A 19,891-nucleotide genomic window follows, 5' to 3' on the forward strand; every position below is an offset into this window, starting at 1 on the left:
CATAGAGAACCATGTCGACAGCATCAATTTATCATCTGTTTCCATGTGTGCATAAGATAATGACAGCTTTCTTGTACTGGTTGAAGACAAGGAAACTGAAGAATTGATTTCAAACATCAAGGAGCTGTTCAAAATCACAGAAATAAATAGCGCCATTTGTTGGTGCATTGGTGTGTAGTTGTGAAAAGCTGAAGGACTAGGCCACATCAGTGGATAAGGAAGAGGGAGAATTCACAGTGAAATTTTTTATGTTTGTTCATCATCATGGTTGCACTGACAGACAGGTGTTCATTCATTACAGCAAGATTTTCAAACTCACAGGCTGGCCATGCCCACACCCGGTTTAGCAAAGGGTGGGGAAGTCCTGATATGTCACATGATGCCACCATGACGACGTGAGTTTGACACCCCTACGTTACAGGATAAACCATAATCAATTAGTTCTCCTTTAAGATCTATGATTATTGCTTGTTTTTTCGGGAGCAGAGAAACATGCAAGGTAAAAATTATTGTTGTGTTTTTATTGTTTTGCTCGAGAGTTTTATCAATTACAAATTCCCCAAAATGCTGCTTCTAAAAGCTTTTATATTTGTGCTCGCTTCGGCAGCACATATACTAAAATTGGAACGATACAGAGAAGATTAGCATGGCCCCTGCGCGAGGATGACACGCAAATTCGTGAAGCGTTCCATATTTTTCAGTTATTCCTGTTAGTTATAACTACTGATTGTACTGTTATAGAGACTAACTTGATTTTGTACTTAATAACGGCAGCAAGACTGTTGGTGGCGCAATACTGGAAGGAGGAAGATTTGCCTACTATTCAAGGATGGACATTAAAAGTAACAAACTTAGCAGAGATGGCTAAAATATCAGCATATCTTAAGGACCACTCAAATGAGGAATATAAACTGAAGTGGAGAAGATGGATTGATTATATTCAAAATAAATATGAGACTAAGAAATTCCAGATAGTTTATGACTGAACAAGCGAGGAACGATATAATCAGTTTAGAGTTAGCCTAACAAAAGAGGAGTTAAAGCGCAAATGAAAGATGATACTAACTTTCTTTAAGTTTATTTTAGAACATTTTTGTTAAAGATGTATACCCTGTATTTGTTCTGGGAAGTGGGGGGGGGGAGGTTGGGGAAGGTTGGGTTCGGTTGGGGAGAGTGGGGGAGGGGAGGTAAATATTTTTAAAAGCTTTTTTTAAAAAAAATTCAATAAAAGCTTTTATATTCTTAATTTTGGGGAAAGGGAAGATAATACAGAAAGAGAAAGCACAAGAAAACACTGCAAATTCAATTACATGTTGCTTTCGCTTGATTACATTGGGAGTTTCTGCTTAGATCTTCAGAATGAAGTGAGATTCTTCTGGAGGAGAATCTCCATAGGTGTATGGAGGTATCAGTTCACCAAACTGCTCAGAAAGGTATCTTTCCAGATGTAGCTAAAGTAGAACTCCCAGAAACTATAAATAAGATTGGCCCAATTATGAGGCATTCTAGAAATTATATATTGTCATAGTTTGAGAGGCATCTGTTCTCCCTTCCTGTCTTAAATCACTGGACTTCTTCATTCAATCACTTTGTATCTAGGTAGCTTCTACAAATTCTGGTTAATCTACTTGACCTTCAAGTCTGTTATTATCTCTAAGATTGTTTGAGGCTGGAATTCCAACTAAACTGCCAATTTACTTTTGTTTTTCAGAAGATGGATTGTAGACGTCATGACAAGCTTTGCTTCTTGATGGACTGGAATATATTCGAACAACTTTTGTTCCATCACATGAATGGATGTGATGGAAAATTAGCTAATCAGAGATGGAGTTTTCGCCACCAAAAATAGAAAATCTACACAGCCACCACTATTAAAAAAAACTCATATTTATTTACAATACAAGAAGGCTCAGAATAATGTAAGGCAACTAAAGTGGTCATCTAAAGCATACTTCCTCCAAAGGAAGTCACACTGAACTTAGTAAATATATGTAGAATTACATATCAAGCCTGCATGGCCACAATAAAACCACAATGGCTTATTTCAAGATCAAAGCACAGAATTTAAAACTGTCCTTCAGTTTCCTTTGTCCATCTTTGATAGTTTGTCTTTGCCAGTGTTTCTCAGTCTTGACAATTTTTAACAGGTCAAAGATGATGGATGAACAACAACCAAATATGAAGACTAGATGGCAAATGCGGCTCTTTTTGCAATATCTTTTAGGGCTCACTAACACAAGAGGACAAGAATTTGGAGGAGGAACTAAAAATTTCCAGCCTGTAGTGTATACAAAACCAGCCACTGCTGCTTCTTTTGGCCTTTCAGGTTTTATTTTATAATCTATCTTTAATAGTAGAGACAATATTACCAGTTTTTTTTTCAGAATAAAAAAGGGACCTCTGGTATTTATGATCGCTTCACTGAATTCTCTGGCTGGTGAAACGAGAAAGGCTGAGATTCTCTTTTCTTACAGAAAAAAATAAATGCCTGTAAATGTTAGTCCCATTGCAATCCTAAACATCCATATTTACTAGAATGAAAATAAGTCTTTGTTTCAAAGAAGGAGAAAAAAATCAATGAAATCTAAACAAAGCAGAAACAATGTCTGCAGATTATATTACCAGATGTTTACTCAGCATTTACTGCTCTGTTTTGTATTTACATCTAAGTGCCTGAATGGCAGCAAAGCAAGTGCTACATCCTTGGAATAAGCCCACTATTTTAAAAATAATTTTGAATGAAGAACTATATTTCCAGAAAACGTTTCCAGAATAAGAACTATCTAAAATTCCCTAATATGGACCAGCCTCAGTATATACTCAGAAATAGCATATTTTCTCCCCGCAACAACGGAATTTAAATGTGAATAACTTCTTTCTGAACTTGGTTTATTTGTTACAAACATCATAAATCACCATCTGGAATCTGTGCTGCAATATAAAAGTTTCTTATGGAGAAATGAAGATATAATGGTTTTGGGTGTAAAATAGATTAATTAATAACAGAAGAACAGAGCTGGATGGGATTGTTCTGACCTAGGCTTCCCGAGATCATGAAGCAAACTCCTAGTCCCCCTAAAATCTTTTATTTAGGTTTATGGGAATTCCTCTCCAGCAAAGTCCCGGCAAACAGCCTTTCAACTTCAGACCTTTATCAGGCTTGGAGAGTTGCCAGGCCGATATCTTCCAAACGCCATGCTGTAGCAGCAATTACTTGGCAAGAAGTCAGGAATAGATCTTCACCCTAATGAATTGAACTAATTGTCTCCTGCAAATTCCACTCCCCTTTTGCTCCTCTTCATTCCCTATGGAGGGGCCATTCACCATCCACCTGTGCCTTTACTCCCAAGTCGGCCCTTATTCCTTAGCCATTTCCTTCTCTTGGCAGCTCTGCGCATGTGCACATCGGGAACAGGCTCCAGCTGTTCTTCTACTTCACTGATATCCAACTCCAAAGGCAGCTGATACCTGTCAGATGACCCCATCTCTGCCTCTGATGCAGAGCACTCATCAGAGCCTTCCCCAGACTCCAGGACTGGTCCATGTTCCTTCCCAATCTCCTCACTATCTGAGTCTGCCACCAGCTCCACCGGCCACTGGCAGGCCACAATAGGGAACATGAAGGTCTTCTAGTCAAACCCCCTGCTCAAGCAGGAAACCCTATTCCATTTCAGACAAATGGTTGTCCAATCTTTATTTATACTTTATTTTAATTATTGTTATTATAAATGTATATGCTGCCCTTCCAACCCGGATACGGTATTTCCAATATACTGCATGGAAAACAAGACAGATTTCAGGAAAACTGAGCATTGGGATATGGAAGTAGATCAACAAGTTTTCGTTGCCTTCAAGTCAGGGTTCTGGTGCAGGAAAATCTCAGATTAACAGGAACCAACATGTTGCAATAAGTGGTGTGATTCACGTTTTCATTTAAAGAAGGCCAATTCTGTAAGAAGCAATGAACTCTGGTTTCAACCCTATCTACTGTCTGCAGGCAACACCTGACAAATTGTGCCTGAGTTAATGCAGCTCTTAAAAGGGAAAAAAAGAGGCTTATTTGTTTTAAGTACGAGGAGGCGCTGAGGTAAATAACTGAACCTTTATTAACAACAGTAACACGAACAGCAAGTTCAGAACACGCGCGCTGGACAGCACCGCCTGACAGCTATTTATACTGATAGCTGTCAGGCGGGCGGCCAATGGGGTGATCGCAATTCTCCCGCCAGCCGGCAGCCACGCCAGGACCAATCAGCCTTCTGCAAGGCGTGGCTTGGCTGCCAGCTGCGTCAAGGGGACGCAACAATTTGTCCCTGACTTAGGGATGGAGAAAATTTAAGACATGCAAATGCTTGTAGGAAGGTAATTTATAACATGTGTAGTGTTGTGAGGAATGTTTGTCAAAAGAAATGTAAATGTTTTTATATATAGGAATGTGTTTCTGCCTATTTTGCTATAGGAAAGTAAGAGTATGAGTATGTCAGGACAATATAAATGCAATTTGAGTGCAGTAAGAATTGATGGCTTTAAAACCGTGCATGGTAAGACGAGAAGAGATAGGATCAAGAATGAATGGGTGGTGAATGAATTTGTCTTGAACAGAAAGGACCAGAATGAAAGAAGTACCCTGAAATGGATTGGTAATATGGAGAGAATGAATGAGAATTCACTCACAAAACAAAGCATGCTCAGTCTGGCCCTTTACAAGGTACCGCGTTTCCCCGAAAATAAGACAGGGTCTTATTTTCTTTTGACCGCTGAAATAAGCACTTGGCCTTATTTTCGGGGAGGTCTTATTATTTTTGAGGTGCAGGAGGCAGCGAACGTGGTCACCTCATGACTGCTGCTGTGTTGCAATATTTTCAGGGAGGGCTTATTTTTGGGGGGAGGGCTTATTTTAGCTCATGCGCTCAAAAGCCTGATTGGGGTTCTGATCCGGGGAAGTCTCATTTTCAGGGAAACTGGGTTAACTGCTGGTCATGTGTGAGGCTTTCTTCCCCAGGTTGAGCATGATGGCTTCCTCGCAAAACCTGGAGAAAAATGCCTCACGTGGCTATCAGCTGCTTCATGAAGAGGTGAGCCAGGCACATTTCAGCAGCAGCAAAGGATCAAGAAGATGGTAAAGGTCAGCTGGAAGTTTTTAAGAAGAGATTGGAAAAGCATTTGCCTGAAATGGTATAAGGCAGGACTGTCAAACTCCTGGGCCATGGGCTGTATGCGTTGCACACTGGCCACACCCATGCCCAGTTTAGAAAAAAGGGGGGAAAGTCCCGATACAAAACATGATGCCGCTGTGACAAAGTGAGTTTGACACCCCTGGTGTAAGTTCTCCTGCTTGAACAGGAGTTGGGCTAGAAGACCTCCAAGGTCCCTTACAACTCGGTTATTCTGCTATACTTATTATTTTTACTGAATTCATATCTTTCTTTTTGAATATATAAATATTCTCGGCTGGTTAACAATATTTTTTATAAGCACCTTTCCCTGTAGTAATAAAGATAAATATTGAAATGTCAAAGACTTTTAGAACTTGGACTTCTGAAATCAGTAAAAGTCAAGTTATTCCAAATGGCCATTTGAGTCCTCATATACACAACAATTGTGTGACTGTTGTATAATTTATCATGGTATGCTCTTCAATTATTACATATTAATCTAATTCATGGGTGTTAGAGTATTATTTCGGATGTTCAGCTACTTTTGTTTAATGTTTGGTTAACCATTTACTGTGGACATTTTATTGTTTTATATTGTTTCATCATATTATGGACATTTAAATTATTTTTTTTCTTGGAAGATGCCATAACAGAAGCCTGAATACATTTGGTGGCATACAAATTTGAAAACTAAACGCACGTACATGCGCGCACACACACACACACACACACAAACACGTACGTGTATAGTTTTCACAGCGTGTTACTTATGATAATATAAAACTTACTTCAACATGTAAGAGAAAATTTCCTATATCACATGAACCCCCATAAAACACAATTCCTTTGACATATGTGAAAGTCTTACTCATAGAAATGATAGATATAGTATAATCCTACATTTATATTTAAAGTGACAGGACAGCTTTCTATTATCTCCTCAAAATCTTCATTATGGAAGCACCCTTAGGTTATTCTCATCATTTCTGGAACCTGAATGTGGAAATTGTTCCTCAAATGACCAATGATTATGAGAGCATCATATTCCAAATGGAGTGGAAAGACTACGGAAGAAGGAATGTTATTACACTATATTAATCATTTCAGAGTCAAGCTTATATATGCAGAAGTATGTTGGCTTCAATAGAACTTATTCTTATATCAGTATACATAAGATTTCAGATTTACTTATTAACTTTGAGCATTGATCATTAAAGGGGAAGAAAAAAAAGCCAAAAAATATTACCTGATATTATCTGAAATTAAGAACGGTTTAAAGTCACTGGCTGAAACTGCTTTTTTACAGGTAGTCCCTGTGCTTACAACAGTTCATTTAGTGACCATTGAAAGTTACGACGACACTGAAAAAAGTGACTTGACCTTTTTCACAATTACAACCTTTGTAGCATCCCCATGATCATGTGCCCAAAATTCAGTAATTGGTTCATACTGATGATCTTTACTGTGTCCCAAAGTCATGTGATCACTTTTTGCAACTTTTTGAGAAACAAAATCAATGGGGAAACCAGATTCACTTTACAACCAGGTTACTAACTTATCAACTGCAATGATTCACTTAAAAATTGTGGCAGAATTGTGGCAGAATTGTGGCAGAATTGTGGCAGAATTGTGGCAGAATTGTGGCAGAATTGTGGCAGAATTGTGACCTTTTACGAAAGGTCGTAAAAATGGGGTAAAACTCACTTAACAAATGTTTCACTTAACAATAGAAATTTTGGGCTCAGTTGTGGTCGTATATTGAGGACTACCTGTTCTTTGCTATGATTGTTGCTAGGCTTTGTGGTGGATATCTGCACCCTTATTCCACATTATAAAATGTGCTACAAATGCCACCAAAGATGAATAAATGTGGAGAAGCTATGAGGCTTTGGGTTTCAAGCAGGGGTGGGTTCCTACTAGTCCTTGCCGGTCCTTGCGAGCAGGTTGGTCAGTGAACCCGGAAGTAATTAACTTCCGGGAACGCCGGTACCGGTCCTGGCCCCTGTCACTGCAAAGCACCCTTGCCGACGTGTCGCAGCTCGCTCGCTCACTCCCCCGCCCATCCGCACTAAGCCAGCCCAGCCTGCCGCTCACTGATTGGCTGGAGTCCAGCCAATCAGTGAGCGGGCTGGAGGCGAAGCGTTTAAAAGCTTTGCGCTTGACCTCCATTTGAAAACTCCCTTCGCCTTCCAGGAGCTTGCTGCTTCCCCCTCAGGTAAGCAACTAAGCCCCGGGGGCGGGACTCGGGGGGCTTCCAGTCGCATGGGCAGCAAGCCACTCCCATCCGGTCACATGGGTGGCAAGCCACTCCCACAAAGGATGCCACACCCACAGAGTAGGCTCCAATCACTGGTTTCAAGCATCAAAGGATATTTTAGGGGAAATGTTATTGTTGTTATTACCATTATTGTTGTAGACCATTGTCATGGCAAAATTGATGACTGGGTTTTGTTCTAATATAATTGTACCCCATAGAAACTTGTTAAGGTTCTACCAAGCAATTAGCACACCCTTATCAACACTGATGTCAAGACATACACTGGAATTTCCTGTGAAGATACATTTTGTGCTCATTTGAACATTCCATCTTGAAAAGGGGAAAAACAAAATCTGAGGATCTCAAAATAAAGAAGTCAGGAAAATTAGTAACACAGCCCCAATATGTTGGTTTAAATACCCTGTTTCCCCCAAAATGAGACCTATCCAAAAAAATAAGACCTAGCATGTTTTACGTGTGCACCTAATATAAGCCCTACCTCCAAAATAAGCCCTACCTAAGAGCCTCCTCAGCTGCCCATTCCATATGATCGTCGTGGTGCTGTAGCCACGAAGTAAGGTGGGGTGATGGTGGAGCATCCCCACATACCCCACACCAGCTTACCTCAGGGCCTCTATAGCCGGGCCATCCATGCCCTGACACCTGCCTCGCCTCTCGGTAGCAGCACCAGCAGCCATGTGGACCAGGAGTCCACATGGCCGCCGGTCCACTTCTTCTACTTGTTCGGGGCCACCATGGAGTGGGAGGCTAAGTGGTACATTGGTGCCATGGCCATGAGGCGAGGCAGGTATTAGGGTGTGGATGGCCTGGCTGCAAGGGCCCTAAGGTAACCCAGTGGGGGGCATGTAGGACCCACTTCCTCATGGCAGCAGCAGTGACGCACATCATGGCCTCCTGCCCCATTCTGAGCAAGCAGAAGAAGTGGGCCTCCCATACATGGAAAAAAATAAGACACACCCAGAAAATAACCTCTAGTGTTTATTTGGGGGCCCAAAAGAAAATAAGACCCGGTCTTATTTTCGGGAAAACATGGGTATTTTAATATATATTTTAATACATTTTAAATATTTTAGGGTGGGGAAAAAATGCCAGAAAGTTTTAACAATTATTATTTGATATAAATCACTAACAGGTTACATTGTTGACCTTCTTTTCATCATTTGCTGTTATATTAGGGCAGGAGAAATCTCCAACAGAGGTTCATGCAAACCAGAGGTGGGTCCCTACCAGTTCAGACCGTTTCAGCTGAGTAGGTAATAACTTGGCCTGCCACGCCCCAGAACTGGTTCCATTGGAGGCGCCATAGGCCATCTTCTTTTTTGCTTCTGTGCATGTGCATGCATTTTTCCAGGACTGTGCATGTGTAAGTAGTGCGCATCAGGAGCTAGAACCCATCCCTGATGCACACCAACCTTAAATTTTACTTTTAAAGTTAAGCCCCTGTCCCACATAGAGCTATTCCAATAGCCAGAATTTTGCAGAAATCCGCTTGTAGCTGTAGAAGTCCTGGAAGAGGCTTTTGTGCCCGCTCAGTACAAGCTGTACCAGCTTACCACAACTGCTACACAAAGCCTTGGAGCAATGCAAAAAATCTCAAGATGAACTGCAGTGCCTCAGTGTGCCTCAACACAAAGAAGAACAGGAGTGCTTCACAGCACAAGGCACTTCAGAGAGGGATATTACAGCTGCCTCACTCAGGCCTACGCTGTGAATCAGGAGTTAAAATCTTTGGCACTTCAAATGTCAATGAACTCCAGCAGTCCCAACTTATACAGCCAATGATGAGGGAGACTGGAAGCTGTAGCTTAGCATTACGTAGAAGGCAGGGGTGGGTTCCTGCCAGTTCTAACCTCTTCTATAGAAGAGGTTCCACAAATCTACAATGCCGTTTAGAACCGGTTCCAGCTCCCTCCCCCCGCACGTCCGCACATCATCAAGATGAAGAGTGAGAGGAGGAATTCTGGGAGTTGAAGTCCACAAGTCTTAAAGCTGCCAAGTTTGAACACCCCTGGGGTTTTTTCCCTAAAGGATTAGGGGTGCAAGGGTCTTGTAACTTGACGGTTTTAAGACTTGCATGCTTCAAATGCCAGAGTTCCTGAGCCAACATTTTGGTTGCTAAGCAAGAGCATTGTTAAGTGAGTTTCCCCACATTTTACAAGTTGGCCACGCCCACCCAGTCACATGATCAGCAAGCCACTCCCACAAAGCAGGCCACACCTACAGAAGAGGTTCTAAAAAAATTTGAAACCCACCACTGGTAGAAGGTCAGAATCACTGGAACAATATACAGATAGCCCTTGACTTATTGTATCACTAAATCATTCATTTACTGACCTTTGAAAGTGACAACAGCACTGAAAAAAGTGACTTATTACCATTTTTCACACTTACCCTCATTGCAATCATCCCCATGGTCATGCCATCCAACTTCGGACACTGGGCAACTGGCATGCATTTATGAAGGTTGCAGTGTCCCAGGGTCATGTGATCTCCTTTGCAACCTCAATGGGGAAGTCAGATTGACATAACAATTGCAGTGATTCGCTTAACAACAAGAAAATGGGGCGAAACTCACTGAACAATTGTCTCACTTTGCAATGGAAATTTGCGTCTCAATCGTGGTTGAAAGCCAAGAACTACCTTTACGGTCTTGTCTGTAGCTTGAGATATAGAACAGGTGGGAAACAAAGGGGCTTTTTAATAAAGGAATTGGTATTCAGTGGTTTGGGATTCAGATCCAGGCCTTTTGGCCTGCAGAGAAATCCCAAGGAACCAATATGAGGCTCCTCAATACTAGAAGGTTCGACTGAGAATGCACATGGAATGCTATGCGTCAATTGGTTTCGACCTTTCAGCAGACTAATTGGAGAGTGGGAAAACCCATTTTCCATTCCTATAGCAACATAAATCAATGAAAGACAGAGAAAGAAAGAGACAGAGACCGACAGAAAGAGACAGAGAGAGAGAAGGAGGGAGCAGGACATCATTGAATAGTGAGTCATCATTGTTTTCAGTTCATGTTGCACAATTAGGTAGAAGAATAGATCTCAATTTTTTCTTCAACATAGATCCACTTTAAATATCTTCTGTGGCCCCGGACCACCAAGACTTAGCTGAAGATTTAAATTGCAACATTTCTTCAAAGCCCTCGCGAACCCTCTGAGACAACATCCCCCAGGGGTCCACGGACTGAAATACTGATGTAGAAACTTATCATCACTATCTGAATTGTTGCTGGCTGCAAAAATACCATTCCTCTTGTGTACTAAAAAGTTTTGTGAAAGTTTGTAAAGGTGAAATGATGACATGTCAGCCCTGCTACATTCTTCCAGGAGCTGTAATCACAGCTGCACATCGACATGGTGGCTGGAGTAGGGAAAGGGAGAGATGCAGTTTAAACAAGATATTAATACTTAAGGAGCAGGATAAATGATGGTTGTAATGAATCCTGAGCCAGAAGGAGAATGGTTCCCACCAGTAGAACGCAGCCCGACTGCAGGACGTGCAGAGCTAAAGCTTTGCAAAGGAGGAAAACAGCTTTACTGTAGTTTCGGAACAACTGGGGTCAAAATATTTTGCCTTGACTCCTCAAGCCAGGCAACACCATGAAATTGGTCGTAACGTCTGCAAAGGTGGCATTCTGTACACCTTTGCTGATGAGGTCTTCAGGCTTGGAAACTCATTGTGAATCCCCATTGCACACATTATCCGAATGCCTGACAGAATGCTAGGGATGTTAATGAGAGTTTGCTGGCCCATTGGTGGGATCACAATTAACCGACCTTGAGCTATAAGCTACAAACAGTCTGAGCCTCAGGACTCAGTCTCCGGAGCTTTGACAAATGCTCAATGCTTCTTCCGTCAGTGCCATTGGGGCTTCCACTTCTAGTCCCCGGCTATTGCCTTTCTGATCATTGTCATATTATAGCAATAGCATTTAGATTTATATACCGCTTCATAGGGCTTTCAGCCCTCTCTAAGCGGTTTACAGAGTCAGCATATCGCCCCCCACAGTCTGGGTCCTCATTTCACCCACCTCGGAAGGATGGAAGGCTGAGTCAACCTTGAGCCGGTGAGATTTGAACCGCTGAACTGCAGATAACAGTCAGCTGAAGTGGCCTGCAGTACTGCACCCTAACCACTATGCCACCTCGGCTCTTATATTATGGATGTCCTCATAAACCTAAGTGAGTGTAATTTCCAAAGATGTTCTTGAAAATATTCAACAATGGACAGCACCAAATTTCAGCTGTTGGCAGCATTGCGGAATGTTCAAATGCTCTTCCCTTAGCAACGATAGTCTCCATTCTTCTTTGCAGAAATCAATTTAAATCAACAGCTTTGGAAAAAAAAAACCGGCTGCAGCGAAAATGATTCTGCATCTCAACCCCAGGCAAAATTCTACCACTTACAGAATGAAATTCAAAGATCCAATGTATAGCCTTTCTCATGTTCTCTATAATCATATCACAATATTCTCATATTATAAGCAAAAAGATACATAGGGAGTTTTTTTCTCTGTGAATGAAATATTTATAACATTTTGAGGAATGTTTTAAAAGATTTCATTTCCATTATATGAGAAGGCATGAACTGAATAAAATCAGTAAGGATTTTTTGTTTTTTTGCCAAACCACAATTTAAAAATAAAAAAACATGTAACATATATTAAATAGCATAATTAGGCATCTGCCTTTTAGGTATATGGGAAATTTCATATTGCCTGGTACCCTTTAGTTAAAAGAAAAGGGCAAACCCAACTATTCATAGCAATGAAGAAGTTACCTAGTTGGACAACAAAACATCTGCAAGTAAACAAGCCAAGGACATCAGGAGGTGGATTCTGGTGGCGGCTGCTGCCACTTCGCTCAGGGATGTGCCACACATGTATGTGCAGTACTTTAAAAATTGCTTCTGCGCATGGGCAGAAGCAAAAAACCAAGATGGTGGTGCCATGGAGAGAACCAGTTTGGGGGTATGACAGGCCAAGTTACTACCTACTCAGCCGAACTGGGCCGAACCAGTATGAACCCACCTTTGAAGGACAACCTTATAATACATTGGTGTATAACTCCATAGTTAATTCTCTTTTCAGATTTCTAGCAAGGACCAGCCTATAGGTCTGGAAATGAAAAAGATACATTTGCCACACTTCTGAAACACAAAAAGGTAGGCGTAAATCTTTCAAGGCTGTTTCTTCGCCTCTTTTTGAATCAGATGATACTCTTAATCTGTCACCTGCCCTTTGTTTCCAATAAACTTTCTGAACCCAGTCAACCTAGCAAGAGCTCAGCTGGCCAGAGACCTCTCCAATATTCATTACCTCCATTTTCATTATTACCTGTCCTTAAGTGACCCCAACCTTCCCCTGAATTTCTGTTGATTCTCCAAGGAAATTAATTTCACTCTCTGGATTTCACACCATCCATCTTTGTGAGCCCTGAGGCAGAGTGATAAAGTTAGCGCTATTGCCCATCTCCCTCACCAAACTCAATGCCTAGCATCAGCTTCCTGAATGAGTCCTCGATTCTTTTTTTCTTTTCTTTTTTTAAAGAAAAAATGTGTCTTACATGTCTGGATGTGCATGTGCTTAAAGATTTAAGAGATTTCTATTGAATGGTCACATCACCTCTTCGTTTTTCCCTTTTTTAGTAGGAAAGCCCAACACTGGGTGATTTTACCACATGATAAGTCATGAAAAAAAATCACAACCCCTTTGATTTAATCGGGGCTTATCCTCAAAATTGGCGATGTTTTAAAATGCGCAGCCTCCATTCCATTTTTGTATTATGTACAACAGTGTTAATATATGTGTATGTGTGTGTGTATGTGTGTATATATATATGTATATGTGTATGTGTACGTGTACGTGTACGTGTACGTGTACGTGTATGTGTACGTGTACGTATACGTGTACGTGTACATGTAAATAGATAGATAGATAGATAGATAGATAGATAGATAGATAGATAGATAGATAGATAGATAGAGATAGAGATAGAGATAGAGATAGAGATAGAGATAGAGATAGAGATAGAGATAGAGATAGAGATAGAGATCTCTATCTCTATCTCTATCTCTATCTCTATCTCTATCTCTATCTCTATCTCTATCTCTATCTCTATCTCTATCTCTATCTCTATCTCTATCTACCTACCTACCTACCTACCTACCTACCTATTTATCTATCTATATGCTGGTCTTTTTGTATTTGGGTCCTTTCCCATGTAAGATTGAGATTGTCTTGGCAACGTTTTGGCGAGGTCTCACTCGCCATCTTCAGGCTGGGTTTTGGGCTTAAATCATGGTCGGAGCTGCCGTCTTTCTAGACAACACTTTAAGCCCAAAACCCAGCCTGAAGATGGCGAGTGAGATCTCGCCAAAACGTTGCCAAGACAATCTCAATCTTACACAGGAAAAGACCCAAATACAACAAGACCAGCATACCTACACCAGTGAAAATCTATGAATATATATTCATAGATTTTCACTGGTGTAGGTATGCTGGTCTTGTTGTATTTGGGTCTTTTCCTGTGTAAGAAATATAACAAAGGCAACAGTAAAAATATTGGGTTTCTGTCGTGATGGACTCTTGTGACAAGCCGATTGACAGATGATGGAAGCAGTTAGCTTCCTCCCATAATTGGGGCTTACCAGGGGTTGTAAAAATCTAATAGATACCTTTCACCCTGGCTTCGCTGATAACGGATAAGAGCCTGTGGCCTAATGGCTAAGATGTCTGCCTAGTATGTAATATAGCCCAGGTTCAAATCCCAGTAAGGGTATGGCTAGCTGATGAGAGCTAAATAGCTTGAAATAGATCTATACTAGTCTCCTTTATTTATTTATCAGCACAAATAATATACATTATATATATATATATATATATATATATATATATATATATATATATATATATATATATATATATATATATATATATATATATATTCTGAGGTTTTCGCGGGTGTTAGTATGTAGGTCTCTAGTTGTTCGGGTTTTCTCCCGCGTAGAATTGGAGATGTCTTGGCGACGTTTCGACGAAGTCACATTCGTCATCTTCAGGCTGCTGCTGACTACTTCAGGTTTGGTGTTTCCAGGAGTACTCCTGGAGTAGTCAGCAGCAGCCTGAAGATGACGAATGTGACTTCGTCGAAACGTCGCCAAGACATCTCCAATTCTACGCGGGAGAAAACCCGAACAACTAGAGACCTACATATATCATATATATATATATATATATATATATATATATATATATATATATATATATATATGTATGTATGTATGTATGTATATGTATGTTATATTTATGCTGATAAATAAATAAAGGGAGACTAGTATAGATCTATTTTAAGCTATTTAGCTCTCATCAGCTAGCCATACCCAAGTTTTTGGGAATCGAACCTGTACTCTATTGCCTCCCAGGCAGGGAGTTAACCATTTGAGCTACAGAGAACGACTCCTTTATCAGCCAGCCAGGGTGTGACTTTAAAGTATATATATATACACACACATATATAGAGAGAGAGATTTGTTTTCATATATATATATATATATATATATATATATATATATATATATATATATATATATATATATATTTGGTTATTTCATATAACCAAATATATATGCTATTAAAACTGATCAATGCTTCATAGATGAAAAACCCCTTTAGCTTTGTTTACCAGCACTTTACTTGTATGCTTTCCATGGAAATTCACACTAATTTTTGTGACATATATTTTGCCTTCCAGTTAATGGTTTAAAAGCCACTACCTGCATTTTTCTGCCTTCCTTTAATGGCTGTTCTTATTTAGTTTTGGAAATAACCAAACATTGCAAGAAAACCCTCAATTAGATTTTCATTTCAGCTTTACAAATATTCATCCACTAGTTCCAAAGCGCTCGTGAGTAGAAAGAAAAGTTTTAGAAATTGTGTGCAACTTTTCCTGGTTAACAGTAGAGACTCCTGCCACACGACCAAAAGAATAAATGTCAGAGTGATTGCATTTTATTTCTACATTGTGCCTGATTAATGGCTCTCTTTTTGGCACTGAGCAGAAATAAACTCAGAAGCAGAGAAGAGTGATAAAAGGTGGAAATCAAACTCTTCCTTTAGCCTGTGTTTTTGACAAAGGAGCGAGGGAGTTCTATGACCTAATTGCATTTTGATCAATTTGCACTCTAAACTATATTGCAAAAGCTGCTAACGTGCATTAATACCCTGTATAGATTCAGTGCACCGAGTTTCTTCCATTACTACATTTAGTATAGTACCTGAACCACTCTCACTCTGGGGGCTAGATATGAAAATAAAAGCTATCTGAAAGAAAGAGCTAACATCCATTAGTCTCAACCAATGAATTGATTGAAGAAAAGCCAGTGTATTATGTCTGTCAGCATAAGAAAAGTGAAAAGGCAGACTTGTCTTTCATTGGTACTCATTTGCTCAAAATATACATGAAACATAGCTCATCACTGTAACACTCAGTGACATGCAGTCAGGGGAGGCAGGGGAGGCAGGGCCTCACCACTGTCATCATGAAAAGAAAAAAAATGTAAAAGGAAAAAAGCTGAGCTAGTTGCTGCCAGAGTCACAGTGGATGACTCTGCTTAGTGCTTAACTGTTTAAAAAAGTCTCTCTACAGGAGGAGGTGGGAGAACCACGTGCCTCATTTAGTCTGACTTTATGATCACTCGAGCAGAGTTAAGCAAGGGTTAAAAGCCGAAAAATTCCTTATGTAGATGAGGCACGTGGTTCTCTTGCCTCCTCCTGTAGAGGGCGTTTTTTTAGAGGCTTTTTTAAACAGTTAAGCAGAGTCATCTATTGGGGACTCTGGCAGCAGCTAACCCAGCCTGACCTCAGCAGCTCTTGCCTTTTTCCTTTTATATTTTTACATTTTCATGATGGCAGGCAAGAGCAGAGTTGAAAACCTCTGTGATTATGATTTAAGAAAGAAAGTGGCTTTTGGCTGCCCCGCCGCTATGTCCGACATAGAGGTGGGACGCTTATTGTTCTGATATCATGCAGAAAGTTTCTTTCTTTAAAACTGAATGATACAGCCTATTGGTTAGGCCTGGCAACCAGTGACATCCAACTGAGCTTAACTCTTAGCAACCCCAGAGTTCTAGAACCAATGTAAACAGCATTTTGAGGCCAAGCATTATACAGGTAGTCCTTGACTTACAACAGTCTGTTTAGTGACCATTCAAAGATAGAACGGCACTGGAAAAAAAGTGTTACAACTGTTGCAGCATCTCCATAGTCACATGATCAAAATTTGGATGCTTGGCAATTGGTTCATATCTTTGACAGTTGCTGGGATCATGGGATCAGCTTTTGCGACTTTCTGACAAGCAAAGTCAGTGGAGAAGCCAGATTCATGTAACAACATGGTTACTAACTTAACAACAGCAATGATTCACTTAACAACTGTGGCAAGAGAAGTTGTAAAATGGGGCAAAACTCACTTCAAAAATGTCTCACTTAGCGACAAAAAAAATGGGTTCAATTGTGGTCGTACGTTGAGGACTACCTGTACTTGGCCCTTAAGTGGAAGGATCAGGTGACGATGTTAGTAGGACTAAATCAGTCAGGAGGAGAGAGAGAACACAAAACCTCTACATAATTAAACTTGTCTTAAATAATATACTTCACATGATTACTGCCACATATTTCATAAAGACACTCATTCTGTCAAATTACAAATTATAAACGTGATTATTTGTGAAGGGATTCCAAGCAGAGGTGGTATTCAGCCGTTTATGACCGGTTCTGGCAAACTGGTAGCGGAAATTTTGAGTAGTTCGGACAACTGGCAAATACCACCTCTGACTGGCCCGGCCTCCAATCTATTCGCTGCCTCCTAAGTCCCAGCTGATCAGAGTCCCAGCTGATCAGCTGGGTCTTCTTTTGTTGCCCTGCACTGGAGAACAGAGCTGGAAAGAAGGTTAGTGGGATGGGAAGGGAATGGCGATTTTGCAGTATCCTTCCCCCAGGAGTGGGGTGGAAATGGCGATTTTGCAGTATCTTTCCCCCAGGAGTGGGGAAGGAATGGGGATTTTGCAGTATCATTCCCCTGTCATGCCCACCAAGCCATGCCACGCCCACAGAATCGGTCATAAAAAAAATTTGAATCCTACCACTGAGGAGAAAGAAATGTGTACTCCTGGGAATCTTAGGCATCTCCTGAAATGCTCTAAAATTCACAAACCTTCCAAGTATTATAATTATTTTGATTTGTAATCAATTGAGGACAATCAATACTACCAAAATAACAGTCTAGTGTAGTACTGAATGAATGACGAAGCTTGGATGAAAAAGATCACGGAAGTTAATAGCTATAATGCTATATTCTTTCACTTGGTGTTGTACTGTGTTCAGATAATATATATTGTAATTTATTTCGATTTACGATAAATCTAGGCCACCATTTTAGTCTCCTTACTGAGGATGGGGAAAGGCCTAGTAAGCTTATCTAAGGTTGATTCTTTCTAGAAATGGGACTTGCACTCAGTTTAGGGTATAATCCTTATATCCGTCATGCTGATGGGTGGAAGAATTTCAGATGGCATTTTGGTGGACCTCTACTGCATTAACTGGAGCAGTGGTAGTCAACCTGGTCCCTACCGCCCACTAGTGGGCGTTCCAGCTTTCATGGTGGGCGGTAGGGGTTTGCTGTAACTCTGCTTTATAAATTTTATAAAGTAAAGTTACTTCCCTACTTTATAAATCACCATTACTGTGGAACTGGTGGGCGGTTAGAAAATTTTACTGCTAACAGAGATACAAAAGTGGGCGGTAGGTATAAAAAGGTTGACTACCCCTGAACTAGAGGATCATCACTCTATGATGAGCCGAGGTGGCACAGTGGTTAGAGTGCAGTACTGCAGGCCACTTCAGCTGACTGCTATCTGCAGTTCGGCGGTTCTAATCTCACCGGCTCAAGGTTGACTCAGCCTTCCATCCTTCCGAGGTGGGTGAAATGAGGACCCAGACTGTGGGGGCGATATGCTGACTCTGTAAACCGCTTAGAGAGGGCTGAAAGCCCTATGAAGCGGTATATAAGTCTAACTGCTATTGCTATTGCTATGATTGTCCATCATGATGAAAACTCTCTTTGTCCAACAAGGCCGCAAGATGCAATGGCAAACATCTGTTACTTAATTTTGGGGAAAGACAGTGCTGCTTTAAAGAGTTGTAGGCAGGGTTGCACCTCCGAAGCGAAGCACATTTTGGAAAATGAATTTAAAACACTGTGCAGTTCTGTTGCTGACATGGGGTTGCTGTTTTTTGCTTTGGGAGTATGGAGAGAGTAGCAAACCTGAAGATTTCTGGGTCCCCTTGTTAAGCACAATACATTAGAGTTTTGCAAGGAAAAAAAACTTAACAGTAAAACATAACTAGGCTCTAAATGTCTGCCCTGGATAACTTTAAGGTTGTATGACATGATCCCCCCAACCCCTTCAGTGTTAAGACCTTTATTTTGGACTGTAATGTTTATTGGGCTCACTTGTGTGAGTGGAGAATACAGGGTTAAAAATGCATGAGGTGATAGGCAAATTTCTAACATTATAGAAATGGCAAATTTCTTGCATTATAATGCCGTGACATTTTTGGATATTGGGCTGATATATGCAGTGCCTCGATATCTCACAAAGCAAACCTGGGCACTTCTAGCTCTATTCTGCAAATAGAATTATTTCAAAGCCTCCCATATAGTCCATTACACCAAACTCATGTTATTTGCAACCTACAAGCTGAAACCATTTAAAAGCAGGATTCATCAAAAGCGCTTTAATATTTCATACCCACTGCCTGGCTTTAAGCTAGGGTTCAAAGGAGCAGAAGCTATTAAACACAAACATACGATTGTCTTTGAAAGCAGCTCTCCCCACCCCACCCCAGCCCTTCAGTCTTCCAATGAATGCACCCCCCCCCAGCATGATGCTGGGGCAATAATTGGAGATGGACCATCCTATATAAAGTGCAAAGCTTCTCAGAATCTGAGCGGGCAGCTGATTAAAAATTCCTCTTTCCTTTCCCCAAGGTCCGGAGGTGTAGATTCATGAGCCAGGATCTCGGCTAGAACAGGTGTCTATTGCTCTGTAAACAGCAATTAGGCCCAAATTTCAGACTTTCCCCCCCCTCTTTCCCCCCCCCTCAAATCCCTATCTGAGGAAATGCCCAGGAAGAAATAGTTGCTCTAATGGCCAGGGGTATTGTGTAGCATTATAGCCTCCAGCTGGGCTATTACATACTATAGACGGGTGAAGAATACAAGCACCTGACAGATGTGTTCTGTTAGCTTCATTAGGAAAGAAACAAAGAAACTCCTCAATTAATAGCAGTGGAGCCAACGAGAGGGGGGGGAGTGGGAGGAATCATAGCCTGTTATTTAAACAGAGTCAGAGAGCCTTTCACTGGTGGCTTAATATGATTCATTAATAAAAA

At 40.8% G+C, this 19,891-nt stretch overlaps 1 non-coding gene across 1 annotated transcript; it reads left to right on the forward strand.

Moving 5' to 3' along the window:
• Positions 1-591: 591 nt before the first annotated feature.
• On the forward strand, positions 592-698 carry LOC116512828. The gene has a single exon (XR_004255933.1). It is a non-coding gene; the product is annotated as a U6 spliceosomal RNA (small nuclear RNA).
• Positions 699-19,891: the final 19,193 nt, after the last annotated feature.

The sequence above is a fragment of the Thamnophis elegans genome, chromosome 8, assembly GCF_009769535.1.
Source record: "Thamnophis elegans isolate rThaEle1 chromosome 8, rThaEle1.pri, whole genome shotgun sequence".
In the NCBI taxonomy this organism is placed as follows: Eukaryota; Metazoa; Chordata; class Lepidosauria; order Squamata; family Colubridae; genus Thamnophis; species Thamnophis elegans.